Below are 13,370 nucleotides of genomic sequence, written 5' to 3'. Positions count from 1 at the left end.
TATATTTGAGCAAAAATGGCCGCTCCCAGACTAAGTGGTCACGATGAACCATGTTGATTGAATTACTGATTATTCCTTAATGACCGGGCTTCTCCTTTAATACCAGATTGCTGGTTAGAGCCTCACTTTTACCAGTGATTAGAAAAATAAGTGAGGAATTGTTTTTTTTTAAATGTATTCGCTGTAAAAAAAAAAAAAAATCCTGTAGAACTTACTGTAAATAACAGGCAGAAATGTTTCAAATAAAGTACTGTAAAATTGTTGTCAATTCATGTGCAAAATAATTACAGTATATTATTGGATGTTGTTTACAGGTTTTGGTCGTATATAAATTACAATAATGTATGGTTGTTTCATATTACAACCATTAATTGCATTTTTAGTTTACAACATTGTCTCAAATTCCATTCAAATTACATAATTTACCAGGCAATTACACTTTCCAGTGAACAGCCGTTTTTTTCATAATACAATATTTTATACTAGTAGGTTGTCAGAGTTTTTACTTTGTTTATCAAAGTAAGCACTGTGATTGTTGATAATCCTAAATGATTCCAAACTACATTGGATTATCTTCTGTTGTCAAATAAAACAAGTGTCAGATGTGCAAAAAAAAACAACATTTAAATAAGTTACAGCACAGTGGAATGTATTAAAGTTGAGATGACCTCAACACATCAATATTTTAAACAACCTCAAATAAACGGAGAATGTGAAGAGGTAAGACTCACTGCACAACACTATTGCAGCCAATTGTACAGTCATTTATAGTACTGTATAGTGTAGCAACACAGTTAACGTAAAAACTGCCCATATTTTTCAACTGCTTTGCTAATGAAATACAGTGTCATGTTGCCCTTTGTTTTGCAACATGCTCAAAGCTATTTAAAGTCCATTAATCTTCTGAGAAGTGCAGAAACATGAGGGTTGACCCGGCTGTTCCTCTTTTCATTTACCTTTCTGCTTTTGGGATCGATCCACTTGATCGTTTTGGTTTTTTGACTGTTGGTTTGATCCCAGTGAAGCATATGAAGTCATATAATCAGAGAAAACGACCAAGTTCCAAATACACAAAACTGCAAAACCAATTTTTGCTTTAAATACAGATGTGCAAGGCAAGGAAATCTATTAGTAGAGCCTATTTTAAACACAGCACATTGAATAGCATCATAACAACATCCTCTGTCCTCAGACCCTCATATTCACTAAGGAAGAACTCCCAGAAACTCTTTTATAGGAGGAAAAATGAGTTTTCCCTCATCCATGACAGGCAGTAGAGCAATAAATAATGTAAATAGACAAAACAGTTTATAAAATAGAATATGGGAAGATATAAATGTTAGTATGGGCTGATGAAGCTGAAGCAGAAAGTGGATTTTCAATGCAATACAATGGAATCACACGGAGTTGGATAAAAGTAAAACCCTTTTATTTGTAATGGAAAATGTAACTAAATAATATTCCACCAAAGTCATAATCTAGCACAAACCTTTGGAGCAATTCCAGCAGGCCTGATACCTCTGTTTGGTACATCATCTTGAAAATGTACTAGCATGCAAAACATGCTGCCAATCCAGCCTCAGCATTGTGGTGTAGACACACTATCACTTACCCCTCAATGCATAGCATCCAATTTGTTGCCATGAGAACATCACCTCAAGAAGAAAAAGAGGAAAAATGTTATGCACCCCAGAATGTTAATTCCAATTATCCAGTAATTTACAAAAGCACTTAACCACAAATGGCACAGTGCATCTGGAAGGACTGTTTCCAGCTGATCGGCCTGGTGCTGCCTTCTTTCTCCTGCTCTCATACACTGCCTGTGTGGGGCAGACTTCTCTAATCGTCCGCTGTGCTCCTTCAATCTCTTGCAGATAGCCTTGAGGCTAGCCTTGGTCAGCTGTAGCTTCTTGCCGCGTTGCTGGCTGTAGCCTTCCCACACTGTTTCACTAGCCGACAAATCCAATCTTAGGCTTCTGATCTCTCAATCCTCCGCAGGTAAAATCTATAGCTGGCCTCGTTCAGCTGTAGCCTCTCTCTGACCTGGCGCTCCCAGAAGAGCACAGTTCTAGGAACAGCTAAGATGCTGCAAAGAAACCTCCAGCTTTCAGGCTTCTTGTATGCAGCTTTTTACCAGTAACAATCTGCCACTAGAGGGTGCTGCTGTTGCTGTTGGTAAGATGTATCAGGTTCACTTCCTGTTTTGACTGCTGAGCTAAGTTCTGTGCTGCTGTTCAGGCTATCTCTTGTTGGAGTTCTCTTTTCTGGGATATCTCTAACTTACCCTAACTGTCCAGAAGCACTTAAAAACACAGCTTCTACTGATACATTTTTCTACTGGGCACTTTTTATTTGTGGTAGTAAGGGGTTGCTAGCCTAGGCTAGCTCAGCACGGCTATGGCTTCTCTCTCTGAGCTTTGGAGGCAAGGGTGTCAGAGTTATAGTTAGAGTCAGGCTGTCCAACATCCAGGAGTTAAATAAGCCCAATGGTCAACTACCCAGAGCCACCCAGACCAGGGAGACATCTATGTAGTAGTCCTCCAATAGTGCCTGAGCAGACAGATGATTGGGTGCCGGTACGAAGAAAGTATAGTCGCATAGTCCACTACTCCCCACCAACCCATCCACTTTTGTAAACAATTTTTCAAACTCACTGACACTCAAACTTGGATATACAAGGGACCATAGTAATTGTTTGTCGGGGGCCAGATCAGATTACATCAAATCCTACCTGAAACTGCAAGCTAAGGATAAGGTTAAATACAATAAGATTGTTATACATGCTGACGGTAATGACATGCCGATGGGAGGTCACTAAAACTAGTGTTGCTTTGGTGCGATTCCGTAAGTTTCTCTGGTCCCCTTCCTGATCTAACCACTGATGACATGTTTAGCTGCATGTTGTCATTCAATCACTGGTTGTCTAGGTGGTGTCCTAAAAACAACATGGGCTACATTGATAATTGACAATCTTGGCAATCAATTGGGGAAAACCTGGTCTGATTCTGAGAGATCAGACCAGACCATCTTTGGATGGTGCAGCTCTTCTTTCTAGGAATCTAGAAAAATGTTTTAGTCCTCTAAAACCCTAAAAACCCAGGGTGCAGACCAGGAAGCAGTCGTAGTTTAGCACACCTCTCTGCAGATTCTCTACTGTTACCCACCCATTACCATCCAGACAGTGTCTTTCCCATGACCAAAATCAAATAAATTAGAAAAGAATCCCAAAGGAGTTTATCATGATGAACAAAAAAGTAAAGTAAAAAGTAAAAAAAAAAATCTCTTAGTTTGTTAATATATTGATTTTAGATAATCAAGTTGATTTATGTTGCTTTACAGAAACATGGCTGCAGAAAGAGTATTATGTGAGCATAAATTAGGAAACTCTCTCTAGTTATTTAAGTTTTCACTTTCCCAGAAATTCTGAGCGAGGAAGAGTAACAACAATCTTCCAGTCTGACTTACTGATTACTGCAAAGCCAGTTAATAATTACAACTCTTTTGAACATTTAACACTTAGTTTCCCTCATACAAATTTCAAAGCAACAACACCTCTTCTTTTTGGAACTTTGTATCGTCCACCAGGTCCTTTCTCTGAATGTTTAGTTGAGTTTTCAGAGTTCCTTTCTGATTTGGTATTAAATACTGACAGGGTCATCATAGTGGGAGATTTTAACATTCATGCTGACATTGAAGGCGATAGCTTAAGAGCAGCCTTTAATGCTATCTTAGACACTATTGGCTTTATTCAAAATGTAAATAGTCCCACATATTCTCATCTTCATACTTTGGACATTTTGCTGAGGTATGGCATTGAATGTGAAGAAATACAATTATTTCCTCACAACCCTGTCCTCTCTAACCACTTTTTAATAACCTTTAGGGTTATTTTAACGGAGTTCTCCTCCTCCAAAAGAAGGCTCCACTTTAGTATATCATTATCAAATAATGCAGCTATTCAATTTTAAAGAATCTTTTAATCTCTCTCTGAATTTAGTTTATTCCCCTTCACAGGTTGATTATTTTTTGATGGGGTTTGCAAATTCTCTGCGAACTGCCTTAGACAATGTAGCCCCTTTGAAAAATAAAAACTTTAAGAATAGAAAGCTGGCCGAATATAGATATATGATGTCAACAAGATTTGCATAGCAGTGCAAACTGCAAGCAGCAGGAATATCCTGCACACACGAGCGGATGAGTTCATAAGTGCTCTGGCAGATTGTAATTTTTAACTCCTTTGGGTTGTTTTTCCGCACATGTGGTGACATTTAGGCTAGCACGGGTTGGCATTTTTGTTTATGTTCTTGATAATTATTGCAGGGTTTAAACGCCATAGCCAACAACTGCGAAAAGACCACTATCCACAAGAACAAAGTAAGGAAACCCTTTTTAAATAATCCAGATGTAACAGAATTGTTGGATAAACTTGTAGGCTTTAAATGACTAACCCCCTTCTGCAATAGTCACAGGTTAAAAGTTTTTAAAAAACAGTTGAACAGGGTAGGCCTACTGGTTCAGGTACAGGGTACCTTACCTTCAGAAGTTGTCTCTAATCAAAGACAACAGAACAAATATAAGGCAAAATCCCTTAAGAGCCTCCAGAAACAGTTTCTTGTCCTCTAAAGATCATCTGTTTAGGCTGCAGGTGAAAAGGGGGCAGCAACCAGAGGACTCAGCTATCCGCAAGTGTTTAAAGACAGGGGAACGGCACACAGCAGCACCAAGAGAAAAATGTAGAACATGAGCCCTTAAGCCAAAGCTTTCACCAACACAAAAAACAGCTAAAGGGTTCTTAAATGTTGCTGAATAAACTTGCTAAGCTGTCCACAGCATTCTGACTATTAAAGATTTGAAAATATTCACAACTGCAACCAGCCTGAGAGAGTTACTGTACATAATGGATATAGAATTATAAAACAGGACCTTTACATGATGTAGTCATATTTAATAGATCCAAATGAGACTCTTTAGTCAGGTTAAAAATACATTTTGAAAATAATATAGAGTTTCTGTTAAGCTTACATTTCTTATTAATGTTTTCTGAAATGATATTCTTCTGAAAATATCTGAAAGGGTTTTCAAGTGCTGGAAGTGGAATATTATCAGAATTATCAAAGAATAAAGACCTGAAAACACTGAAAACCTTTGTGTGAATTTTATTTGGTTATGTTTCACTCAGTTAATGAAGTTACGAAAATAAATTAACATTTTATCATATTCAAAATCATGGAGTGGGTTTGCACTCACAGCAAAGATGGATGATCTGTTTGTTCAATAGCAAAACATTTGGTTTCCCAAGAAACAAAAGAAAATACAAACACATTTCACAATAAGACACATAATAAGTATATCTGGAGACAGGGTGCTGGCACAAGCAGTCCCTAAACATGCAGAGGAGGCACTTAGACGATCAAGGCCAAGATTCAAACAGCATCTTGTAGTCAAGAGGCAGCAGCCACTCGTGCTGCCTGTGGCTTCTCTGTAAAGAGGAAAGTACAGGATGTCTTCAGAAAGAAACACATACTTTCATGTAGTTGACCTTTAATATGTTTCCATTGACAATTTGAGAAAAGATTGAATTCTACAACTGATTTGTGACAAATGCACGTATTCCTTAACATGAATATATTTTAGAATGAATTGAAACTCAAAGTCAGGTTAACCTTGGATTGGCTGTTAGGATCTAGTTGCCTTCACCATTCTTGCAATTTAGACTATGGTTATTAGCTATGGAAGAAAAACAGTCTCATTTTAACAACTAATTTTAAACTCTGAATTTTTTCAGTGTCTGCCAAGGCTCTTGGTTTGATCCGGAAGAAGCGGCTGGCTGCAAACTTTTTTTTCTTCTTCATTTCCGCCAGAGGCAACATGGTGGCAGCAAACAGACAGTGGTGCCGTACTAGCTGTGATCGGCTCAGTTGTTTCATCCAATCTGATAAGAGGAAAAACTCTAATAGCAATCTGTTAGTAGCTAACTGACGTTTTGTAATTCCATCTGTTTAACAAAAAAAATAAAAAATCCTCTTTCAGCCGGGAACAGCGCTGAGCGCAGCCGTTGTGTCACGTGACCAAATGAGCTAATTTCATTGGCTAGAAGCTGCTCGACTCTATCGATTGTATATTGCTTTGGCTTGAGTTCACCAAAAGGTCAACACTTTTGCGGCTGAATTTTTGCAGCTAAATTTTCTTCTGGTGAATTTTTACCAAATAAAAATTGAGTGTAAGAAATTCAATGTCTAAAAAAATGTGTTTAAAATTCGTTTTTGAAAAAAAGGCAGATTCCAATGAGACTGTTTTTCTTCCATAATTAGCAGAGATAATATTGACCAACCAACCAAAGGAATTGTCTTTGTTCACATGTTACTCAAAAGGGAGGGTGGATTTTACTTAAGTGATTGATTGTTCATCACAGCATAAAATAACAACAAAAGACCACAAGTAAAAATACAATGGTACCTTTATTAGCTAATAATCAAACAGTATTATTGTATCTAATAACTCTGCAAACACTAAAACACAACTGAAAATAAGCACAAGTAAATAAAAGAAAAACAAAAAAGGAAAAGAGATTTGAGGATTCCATTTAAGTTTCTCTGATGAAGTTTTAAGGCTCAACGCATTCAAAGTGTCCTTTAAGATAGCAGCAGATAAAAGAAAGTCTTTTGCATTTCATATTCTCCTCAGCCTGTGTTCAGTTGGGTACCGGATAGTCAGAACCCCGGTTCAAAAGCTGCCTCCTTACTATGGCTGGACTCATACAGTACAGGGGCTCAAAAGCATAAGCAATGGGATAAATGCTCAAGTATCCTTTCAGCTTCATCTTTCATCATGCCAAATGTTATAAATATTTTACTTTTGTTATATATGACTGGTATATTCAATGTATTCAATTGATAGCTTAATCATGTACCAACCCTGTGATGTCACTATTTCAACTACTGCAAAATGGCAGCGCTCTTACCAAAAGATTATAAATCAATGCTTTGTTTTTTTCATTCACATTTATATTTTTCACTATTGTAAATGGCCTGTACTTATATAGCGCCTTTTTTCAAGTTAGGAGACTTGACCAAAGCGCTTTACACTGCATTCATTCATCCATTAACGCACACACTCACACACTGATGGTAGCCACAGCTGCCCTGGGGCTCACTGACAGAAGCGGGGCTGCCGTACACTGGCGCCACCATCAGTAGACAAAGCAGGTGAAGTGTCTCGCTGGGACTTGAACCATCAACCCTTCGATTTCAGGGCAAACTCCAACATCCAACGCCACTGTCGCCCCATTGTAAGACTCCAGGTGTTTAAGATTACCTGTGCTATTTCTTACTTTAAATGCCGGGTTAATGTGTGTTTTTCAAACATGGGCCGACCTGCTAACAATCAGCATTGGCCTTCCTTCCCATTGGCAAAAAAAAAGCTCGATCCAACCCCTAGCTGGGTCACAGTGCGATGGTTTGACAGTTCAGGCTCCGGCAGATCAGGTGGAGCACTCTTCTGCGAACTGCAAATTGGGCCTGGCTGTTCTGTAGGTCGCTGCGACGGACTGGCGACCTGTCCAGGGTGGACCCCGCCTCTCGCCCAAAGACAGCTGGAGATAGGAACCAGCACCACTCACTTGGGATTAAGCGTGTCAGGAAATGGATGGATGGATGTTCTGTAGGTCGTCCAGAACTGGGAAGTTTCTCATCTGCTTCAGCAGGCGGATTCACAAAACACTGCGTTCAATCTGGATTAAAGAACAGAAAAAAAACAAGACACTACTTTCAGCTGCTCTGAATTGTGGGCAAGGTAGAGTCTGATGAGTCCAGCAACATAGACTCTTCTCCGGAGGGGTTTTGGTGGCTAAGACTCTGCCTTAGCATGTATATCTCCTTTAAAGGCCAGAATGCTGCAGGACAAAGATTTTTGGGATGGAGTCAGAGCTCCTGCTTGCATCATTGATATTTGATCCATTACAAACACTTCCTGGCTCTATTTTATGATATTTAGTGGAATCCATTAAAACAAAACTTAATTATAAACAGATTTGTCAAAACAACTTTAAACAATGAGTCTGTAGAAAGAGGGGACAACAGATTAAAAGTTTCAAACTTATTCATGGCATCTTAAGACTACTTAAGCCGTGATGATTCAGGTCTTAGTGGGGGATAAATGACTAAATCTATGAAATATGAAAAGCAGAATAACTTTTATTCTCAACTAAAAGCTGTTTATTTTTGCGTCTACTGAATACTGTTTTTATACTTCCTTGAATATGTGTTGATCTGAATCTGAACCCTTCTCTCTGTAAATGAATTAAAAGCCATGAGAGTTATTAAAAGCCCGGCTTCCCGCATCAATCTGTAACCTCTAGTGACTCAGCTCACAGCATACACAGAATCATGCTTGAACAAATCAACTTCAGGAAGTGCTTGTGTCTCCAACAATCAGATTGCGACATCTTAAGCCGTCTAACAGCCACTCAAGAGTCTGATATCAGCTAATGGAAGTTAGTAGTTGTTAGTGTCAATATGCTGTCACACACAGCTGAGATCCTGCTCACATTACAGGGATGCGGGTGGCCGTGGGTGGTAGATAACAAGCTTCAAGTGACATAGCGCCACATTGTGAGGCTGTAACTAAGATCAGTGTGGGTTAGACACGGCAGTCCTCAACAGGCCGAAAGGCCACTATTACTGTAGGTTGACAGCTGGGCGACGATAGAAGGCTCTAAGATGCTGAACACCTACCGTCAGACCCTTCAGTATAAAGTTTTACTTTATATTACTCAAATGTGTTCTTAAAGGTATAAAGTCACATTATAAAACTAAGTTTCACTTGAAAATGACTGCGTCATGCTGACATTTCGATTGTTATTTAGGCTTTGAGCAAATAAAGCCCTTACCCTGCATTACATGGGCACAATGTAAACCAGAAAATAAAGAAGAAACGTCCTACATCCTGTCCAGTCACTCAATGCATCTTCAGTTTCAAGAGAAAACGGTTCTCTTGACCTCTTTTTGGCAGTTTATGTCTCCTACATAAACTGCCAAAGAGGCTACAGTGTTTGAATAAACAGTATGTTAGATAACAGAATGTTACAATGCTAGTTTGTGTTTCTAAAAGTTATCCTGGTCACTACCCCGCTGCCCCAGAGGACTTGCAGGAAGCCAATCAGAGTCAGGGAAGACAGATCAGGCAGGATCCAGAAATCCAAGAGCTCCCAGGCAGGTTCAGAGTCCAGAAGCGTGACCAGGCGGATAGACCCAGATGCAGAACAGGCTCAGATGCAGAAGGGCAGGCTCAGTGGTAGAGGGTAACAGAGACAAGACGTAGAACCGGGATTAGCAGAACTTTAAAATGGTCTCCTCCTTGGAGCCCGGCTTACCGGGATAAAAATGTATCTTCCCCGCGTTCCGAGCCAAAACCCTGCGGGCTCTATGAGGAAAGAACCAGTGCACGATCAGGAGACGACACACACACTAAACCCTCTCTTCCCACTGGCCGCCAGGAACCAGGATGGAACCAAGAAATAAACAGACAAACTAACAGAAAACAAATAATGGTCTGACCCAGAATGCCCAGGCTGGACTGCATGTAACACAGATTAAACAGGTGAATTAAATAAACAATTAAAGTTGAGGAATCAGGCCAGATCATGACACACACTACAACAGCAATAAGTGTGCAATGTACAATGTGCAGTTTACTATTTGATACCCTGTGCAATAACCTATTTATCTATATTTGACACCCAGTGCAATTACTATATATATAAATATCCATCTATGTAGACACCAGTGTATACACTCTGTGCAATAACCCTCTATAATGATCTGTATAATGATCCTAGTATAAAAACAGTTACATGTAGACGCACTGTATACATCCCATGCACCTTTTTCTTCCTTTGGCATATTCTTCTGCTTTGACTATTTGAGCCGATGTAATGACTAAATTTCTCCACTGTGAGATCAATCAATCAATCAATCAATCAATCAATCAATCAATCAATCAATCAATCAATCAATGTTACAGTTTTTCATTAAGAATAAATTGTGCCAGAAGGAATTTGTTTCTATTTACCATTAATAGAAATGTTTCAGAGTAACGTATCTAATAGATTAATAATAATTGATTACTATCAGTCTACCTATTTCTTTTTCTCTATATTACTACTTTTTCCTAGATTCTTAAATATATAAAACAGATATTACTGTATTAAACCATGTTTTTATCAATATCATATAATATATATATTACAATTTAAACCATAACATAAGATTTATTTATCTAATAGTTGAATGTTGTCTTTATATTTGGTGAAAAACGGGCCATCCCAGTCTGTTTGTATATATTGTTTTCTTTAATATTATTCAATAGATTTCCACAGCTGATGAAATACCAAAAATGCTGCATTTAGAAAAGATTTAAAATTCAAGCTCATGGCACAGAGGAAATCCACATCTAAACAAAATATATCTATCTCCCCTAAATTTTGTCACCATAATCTGCAATTATTCAGTTTGTAGTATCATATAGTTACATGTACGGCTTACCTGAGATATTTCTTGCAATGCATTAGTTCAAAGACACAAAGAAAGAATTCCTACCTCGAAATAAGAACCTGCATCAATGTCGGTGAGATGTGTGACATACATAGTTTTTTGGGTTTGAACAGTAACTACAGTCATTCTGTATGAAACCAGTTAGTTAACACTTCTTTTTGTCCACTAATGAGCTAAAATCAGTATCATACCAAGTAAGGCAGCATGATTAGAGAAGGTAGACGTGAAATTTTAAATCTGTACAGTTGTATTTGTCTGCCTGGTTTAATCAGCCTCCGTGGATCCAGGCTGGGAATGGCACACTCCTGCTGTGTGGTGATGTGGAAACCTTAATGTGTGCTTGATGTGGATGCAAAGGCTCCTCTCCACTGATATAAGTTGATTAACACTGTGGCATTTCTCAGTGGGAAACAGCAGCAGGTAGATGATCGGATATGTTAGCAGTTAGCATTTAATTTGCAAATCTAACATTTCCAGTCGGATCCCTGCATCATATTGTTTGGTATCACTGTGTGAGAGATCCTTTGTGTCTGTATCATTATTTGAGGTTTCCTTGGGGGCAACAGTGAGCAGCAGGTAGTTTGCTCTGTTTAAAAAAGCTTTTTTTAATGTAAACAGACACCCTGCAATTTTGTTAAATGAGATAAAGAGTTTATTGTCATTATAGGCTGTTCTCTAATATAAAATGTAGAAGATGTGCCTTATAGTGATGGTACACTAGTTCATTGCAGCTTTTTTTCTTAAAGGACGCTGATTTGATTTGACCTGAAAGGAGCAGCAGCAGCCGGAGGTTTGTAAATATGTTTCAAGTTTAAATAAAAAAATGTTTGTACATAGTAGCTGCTAAGTCCTTTAATTAACCCCATTTGAGGCGAGATGAGGATACCACACATGCCAAATTAGTTCATGCATGCCCACTTAAGTCAGCACATCCATCTATTTCCTGCACTAACCTACCTAAAGGTTGCTGGGTTCTATCGAAGTGCAGACTGGACAGGTTGGTGCCATCTGGAAAGAAACATCGATTGTTGAAAAACATGGAAAACATGTAAGCGCTTCATCTATATGTCGAGCTTATAATCTACGCTATCCAAATCTTATATATAAGCTTATATATAAGTTTATATATAAGCAAATTTGTTGCATACCATTCTTCAAATGTTAGTATCTTCAACTGATGCTACTGTGCAATCTGCCTGCCTGCCTGCCTGCCTGCCTGCTTGCCTGCCTGCCTGCTTGCCTGCCTGCCTGCCTGCCTGCCTGTCTGGGAGCTACCTGGGAGCTTGAGGGTTCTGCTCAGTATCTTTGCTGTTCCTAGAAGTGTACTCTTCTTGATGTATTTCCAGGGATCTGCTGTAACTCCTCCAGTTTGGGGGCCACTGCCCCGAGGGCCCCAATGACCACAGGTACCACTGATGCCTTGACCTTCCAGGTTTTCTCAAGCTCTTCTCTGAGCTCCTGGTATTTCTCTAGTTTCTCATGTTCTTTTTTCCTGATGTTGCCGTCACTTGGTATTGCTATGTCGACTACAACGGCTTTCCTCTGCTTTTTGTCCACCACCACCACAATGTCCAGTTGGTTTGCCACTACCATTCGGTCCGTCTGTATGTGAAAGTCCCACTGGATCTTAGCTTGATTATTCTCTACCACCTTTGAAGGTGTTTCCCACTTTGACCTTGGGGATTTCCAGCAGATACTCTGCACAAATGTTTCTGTACACTATTCCAGCCACTTGGTTATGGCGTTTTATGAAAGCTTTCACTGCCAGCATCTTTACACCTTGCAGTTATGTGCTGGATTTTCTCAGGGGCCTCTTTGGACAGCCTGCACATGGGGTCTTGTGTGGTGTGGTAGATCTAGGCCTCTTTTGCTCTGGTACTTAGGGCCTGCTCCTGACAGCCATGATGGGTGCCTCGGTGCTGTCCCTAAATCTGGCTTTGTCTAGCCATTGGCCTAGCCATTTCCTGATATCTGTCACTTCAATTATGTTTCGGTGGTAAATCCCGTGTAGGACCTCATCTTCTGTTTCCCAATTATCTGAGACAATTGCTTAGCACCTTGTCTGTTGGAGCCTTGTCCTTGATGTACTTATGAATCTTTGATGTTTCATCCTGGATAGTGGCTCTTATGCTCATTGGTCTTCTGCCTCCTTCCTTACGTCTGGCATACAGTCTCAGGGTGCTGGATTTGGGGTGGTACCCTCCGTGCATGGTTAGGAGCTTTTGTGTCTTAACATCTGTGGCCTGTATCTCTTTCTTTAACCAGCTTATAATTCCTGCAGGTTATCTGATTACTGGTAGAGCATAGCTATTTATTGCCTGAGACTTATTTTTGCTATTAAGGGTTGCTCCTTAGGAACTGCCTTACTCGTTGGAGGTATTTGGCCGTAGCCGCTTTCCTTGTCACCTCTTCGAGGTTGCCATTGCCTTGTGGTAATCCAAGGACCTTTTAGCTGTCCTCAATGTCGGCTATTGTTCCTTCTGGGAGTGAGACCCCCTTTTGGAATACCTTCCCTATCTTAGTTACCATTTGACCACACTTCTCTAGTTCGAATGACATCCCAATGTCTGTGGTATCGATCAGTGAGTTGATGTCTCGCTTATTCTTAGCATACAGATTGATGTCATCCATGTAGGGTAGGTGACTGTTGGTGGCCCCATTCCAGAGTCGGTATCCATAGCTTGTTGATTATTTGGCTGAGGGGGTTAAGACCTATGTAGAAAAGCAGTGGGGACAGGGCATCTTCTTGGTATATGCCACATTTGATGGAGACTTGTGCAAGTGTCTTACCATTGGCCTTAAGGCTGGTTTTACACAACC

Source organism: Cyprinodon variegatus, unplaced genomic scaffold (genome assembly GCF_000732505.1).
Source record: "Cyprinodon variegatus isolate N-32 unplaced genomic scaffold, C_variegatus-1.0 Scaffold78, whole genome shotgun sequence".
Classification (NCBI taxonomy): domain Eukaryota; kingdom Metazoa; phylum Chordata; class Actinopteri; order Cyprinodontiformes; family Cyprinodontidae; genus Cyprinodon; species Cyprinodon variegatus.
Note: the sequence above shows the minus strand (reverse complement) of the source record.